Here is a 5,568-nt window from a genome sequence, read left to right as displayed (position 1 = left end):
CGTTTGTTTCCGGTTACGTGTTTTCAGGTTGCATCCCGCGGTGACCCGGAAGTGCCAGAAAGAGTTACTTCCAGGTTTTGCCGCTCACACATGTGCAGACACATAAAATGACATCACGCGAATGTGCAGAAGCGGCAAATCGCGACCTTCGCGTGCGCAGACACATAGATATGGATTGTGTTCCTTTCAGGTTGTGAACGGGGTTCCAGAACTGATCCCGTTTGCAACCAGTTGGGAAACCCCCAGTTGGTACACATTGACATTCCAATGGCGCACATGCATCATGTGATTTATTGTGCAAGGCGAGCCTTACCTGCTCCCCCCCCCCCAATATTTTATTCAAGTTGGCTCCACTGGGTCGGGTGGTATACAAATTAAATAAATAAACAAATTGCCCTCCTTTGCACATGTTCCAGCTTGTCAATATCCTTATTATCATTTTTAAAGTTTATGTGCCCTTCATCTGAAGATTTCACAACTGAAACATACAGGATTAAAGCATGGCTTTCTCAAAACAAGTCTAGCCAGAGAAATCTCTCCTCCCCTTTTTTTGGATGGAGTTACAAACTTTGTTGGTCAGGGGACAGCTGTGGAAATAGTGCATCTTGATTTCAGTAAGGCTTTTGACAAACTCCCCCGTGATATTTATGTGAGGAAGCTGGTAACATGTGGGCTGAACGAGGTAACTGTTAGTTGGATTTGACTGACCGAACTCAAAGAGAACTCCTTCATGGTTCCTCATCATCCTGGGGAAAGTGACAAGAGGGGTGCTGCAGGGTTCTGTCCTGGGCCCGTTGTTGTTCAACGTCTATAGAAATGACTTGGATGAAGGAACTGAGGGGATGCTCATCACATTTGCAGGCAACCCCTGCTGTGAGTGCCTGCAGGTCCCGTCCCTGCCTCTCTCCATCTGGTCCAGGATGGGACCTGCTGTCCATCTTGGCTAATAAAAGCAAGCCGGGAAGGGCTGGGTGATGGACTTTGTGGGGTGGTGAATGCTTCTCTCTGTGAGGGGGCCTGCCCAGACCCACGGAAAAAGATGGTTATTAAACCGTTTCTTTAAAAAACATCTTTAGACCTATCGCCCAGCCTCAAATCTTCCATTCTTGGGCAAGGTGATTGAGCAAGTGGTTGCCGAACAACTCCAGGCACGCCTGGAGGATGCAGACCATTTGGATCCCTTCCAGACAGGATTCAGGCCTCAATATGGGACTTGAAACTGCCTTGGTTGCGCTGGTTGATGATCTCCGGCGGGCTAGGGACAAAGGTGAGAGCAGTTTCCTAGTTCTGTTGGATCTCTCAGTGGCTTTTGATACCATTGCCCATAACATCCTTCTGGACCATCTGGAGCAGGGGTGGCCAACTCCCGAGAGACTGGGATATACTTGCAAAATTAAAATCTGGCAGTGATCTGTGGGAGTCATAAAGCCATGGCAGAGGCTTGTATTGCCGTGTGGTGCCTGCTGACCTCGGTGACTGGCATGTCTGTGCCTTGCAATGTATTGAATGTATTGACCTTATATGGAGTTGTGTTCCCTCTGGGCAGTAATTACCTTATATGGTGATGGGTGTAGTAAAAGCCATGACCGGACGATGTAACGTGAGACATTGGCAGACGGCCATGCAGGCTAAGAGAGACAAAAGTTAATAAAAATTACCGGACAGGAGAGAAGTCGAAGGAGCTGCTCCTCCATCCTGAAAATACTGCTGTCTCACTGTGTCCTTTTTCTATGCTGTGCACCATTTGTGATGGCTGATTTCCGTCAAGTGGTGCCCCGTGTGAGGCTGACTAAAAGAATACGTGCGAGGCTCAACTAAAAGAAAACAGTGTGAGGCTGACTTAAAGAAAACCGTGTGAGGCTTTTCGATCCACGCAACGGCACCATTGACTCACCACGTCCGGCAAGGGTTACAAGCGCTAATCATCTTTGGATCCCCGGTGAGTCAATCCCTTTTATCTTGATTTCAGAAAAATGGGCAGCTCTTTGTCTATTCCCCAACAGAAATTTTTTAAAGACTTAAAATTTCTCCTCTCCTCCAACAAATTGGAAGTTCCTGAGGGTGATTTGATACAGCTTATTCTGGCCATCAATGAACATTGCCCCTGGTATCCCCAGGATGGAACTTGGGAATTAAAACACTGGGACAAAATTGGAGCACATTTTCATGGACACCCTAGCATCAGCGTTCGTGTTCTGAATGCATGGTGCAAGGTTCGTTACGCCATGGGCTCTTTATCACCAAAAAATATATCCATGGCAGAATTGCCAACATCACCTCCGGCTTCTTTAATCCAGCCTGCCGTGATGCCGTCTGTTCTGGCACTCGCTTTGCCAGCACCACCAGACCCCAAGCCTCTGGACTATAGTTCCTCGCCAGAGGATCCAATCCTGCAAAAATATCATGGTCTGGTTGGCAATGATCCTGCTCCCTCACCGACAGAACCAGCTACTCCCTTTCAACGTGCAGTTCTTGCCTGTTCCTTATCTCAGGATACTGTGGCATTTCCCGTTATAGTGCCCCCTGCTGGCGCTCCGGCAGGCACCCAAGCCCAACATCAACCTTTTGACTTTAAGATTTTGAAAGAGTTGCAGCAGTCAGTGAAGACCAATGGACTTCAAGCCCCATATACGCAGGTGCTTTTGGAAGCCACATTAGCCCAGCTTTTGGTTCCAGATGACATAAAGCTTCTGGCCCGTACAGTGTTACCTCCATCAGCGGGCGTACTGTTTGCCCATGAATGGGAAACTGCCTGCCGTGCTTCTGCTCCGGCTTTATTACAACAAATCAGAGGGAATAACCCTAACGTTACCCTCGCAGATGTCATAGATGCCATGATGGGGCGTGGTCCCTTTGTTCAGGCTTCAGTGCAAGCCACACTGCTGCAAATCTTATTGAGGCACAAGCAATGAGAAAAATTCCAGAACCCACCAGTATTCAGTCTAGATGGGGTTCAATCAGGCAAGAGGCAAAAGAATCATATTCTTCCTTTATGGACAGGCTGATTACAGCAGTGAGTCGCCAGGTTGATAATCCTGAAGCCAAACAAATAATTATCAAACAATTGGCCTTTGAAAATGCGAATGAGGATTGTAAAGTTGCATTGCGACCAATAATACACAATCCTACGACAGACACAGCAGCCATGCTTCGCATTTGTCAGTCTGTAGGTACAGCCACCCACAAGGCTCATCTGCTGGCGGCGGCGCTAAATAAAAACCAGCACATTATCACCATTGTTTTCGGCGCTCGCGGGACACAAGGATCCAGCAGATGTAATCCAGGTCACTTCGGCAATGATCACTGCATTACAAACCATTAATCAGCACCTGCGATCTACTCTCGTGGACAGGATCACAGAAGCCTCTGCACACGAGCTGCATTTGGCAGTGTTTGCTACACCATTGTTGCCAACAGGAATTTTATATGCTCAAACGGACAAGAGGAAGACTATCTGCATTATAGAATGGCTACATTTACCAAATACCCCACCAAAAAACATTTATTCAGTAATTGAATCCACATTAGACATTGTCATTAAAGGACGTTCTCGTGCCATGGCCTTTGATGTTGCATCAATTTATTTGCCTTTCTCACAGACTGAACAACAGCACTTATTCATAACTAATGCTGCCGTGCAAATCGCCTTGGCTGATTTTATAGGTGTCATAATTTTTAACCCTCCGAAGGATGACCGTTTGACATTTCTGACACAGGTCACCTATGTTTTGGCCACCCCCTTGTCTCTTACACCTCTTCCCTCTGCATTGACCCTCTTCATGGATGGAACAAAAAGTAGGGGGGTGGTGACATGGGAGGAGGGAGGAAAATGGAAATGTTTATTTACCCCTCCACAGTCTTCTGCTCAGCGAGCTGAGCTACCAGCTGTGATTCTTGCCTTTCAACCCTTTTCTACTCAACCTTTCAATCTTATTGTGGATACTCAGTATGTATATCGCATTTTTACTGTTTTACCAATATCTTATATAACTCCTTCCTTGGATTCTGACTTGTTTTCTTTGTTTCTTGCCCTGCAGGCCTTACTTCAGCACAGAGAGTTCCCTTATTATGTTGCACATCTTCGCTCCCACACATCATACCCAGGGTATTTAGCAGAGGGCAATGCAAGAGCAGATGCAGCGTTGAGGGACATTTCTGCCTTTTCTCTCTTTTCTGATCCTGTACTATGTCGTAACACCTTTCACCTCCCTGCAAAAGCATTGGCAAAGCAGTTTTCTATTCCTTTGGCCCAAGCAAGGGATATTGTTTCCCAATGTGCTTCTTGTTCTAAATCGCCGCTGGCCATTCCTTTTGATGCTGTCAATCCTAGGGGCACGTCTGCATTGGCGTGTTGGCAGATGGATGTCACACACACACCTGTGTTGGCTCCACTCTCCAAGGTTCACCTCACGGTGGATACCCACTCTGGATTCATATGGGCTACACCCATGAGGGGGGAAACAGCTCGGCATGTCATCCAGCACACTATTCGCTGTTTCTCAGTCATGGGTAAACCTGCGCGTATCAAAACTGATAATGGTCCAGCATATATTTCTAAAACATTTTCGGAATTTTGTATGTTGTGGAATGTGAAATTAACTCATGGTATACCCTTTAACTCCACAGGGCAAGCTATAGTGGAAAGAGCGCACCTGACGTTCAAAGCACTATTGATTAAGCAGCTTGGCGGCCGAAGCATACCAACAGCAGATATCCCTTCGGCAGTCCACCAGGTGCTTTTTGTACTTAACCATCTTTTATATCCACATAATAGGACCCATACCCCCGCTGAATTGCATTTTAGGAAGGAGGAGGCACTCCCCCGCCCCTTGGTGGTGTACCGACGCTTGCCTGATCCCACGTGGCATGGACCTGTTCCGCTGATCACGTGGGGACGAGGGTACGCGGCAGTGGACGTTGAGGACAAGCCTTTGTGGGTTCCAGCTCGATGCGTACGGCCATGGCGAGTCCCTTCAACTGCGGAAGCACCTTCCTCACCATCTGCCTCGCCATCCTTTGCTGCACCGTTATACAAGGAAGAGAAGCAGACGACCCAGTCCAGTTGAAACCACCATATTTCACCTTATCAGCTGGCAAGCCGCTGTCATCAAAATCCTACTCTGGCTGGCAGTATCCACGGCTCAGCCACTCTCGAACTAGAAGAACAGCGTTGTTGAATAAGACTTTTAGGGGAGAAAATTATCATAAGATTTGGAGGGATAATATTTTTGTACAAGATATGATTATGTTTGCCAGTTTATTGCATGCTTCTAAATGTTGGTTGTGTATGCACATGCCCCCTTTTGCCCGTCATTCAGGCTTAATGCTTCATGGTGTGCCTGTTAATGGATCTTTTCAATTTACAAATGTTATATCCCCTAAGCAATCTTTTTGGCCTCCAGTACAATTGACCCTCCATGAGCCTGCCCCCATTTGTTTTCAAATTGAACAGGGAAAAGAATCATGGGGCATATATCCCAACTGTCAATATACATTGAATTTCACTTTTAATAGCTCTTGTTCTCTTACAGGAACATACAGTGACCAATCTCAGTGCTATAGGAGTGA

The 5,568-nt window shown here is 46.8% G+C and overlaps 1 protein-coding gene across 2 annotated transcripts in view; it reads left to right on the top strand.

The window, feature by feature from the left end:
- Window positions 1-5,568, top strand: part of LOC310760737 (uncharacterized protein) — a 305,377-nt gene that overhangs the window by 91,043 nt on the left and 208,766 nt on the right. The window lies entirely within an intron of this gene.

This window comes from Podarcis filfolensis (genome assembly GCF_964270895.1).
Source record: "Podarcis filfolensis genome assembly, chromosome: 4".
In the NCBI taxonomy this organism is placed as follows: Eukaryota; Metazoa; Chordata; class Lepidosauria; order Squamata; family Lacertidae; genus Podarcis; species Podarcis filfolensis.
This window is presented reverse-complemented; position numbering and strand designations above follow the sequence as displayed.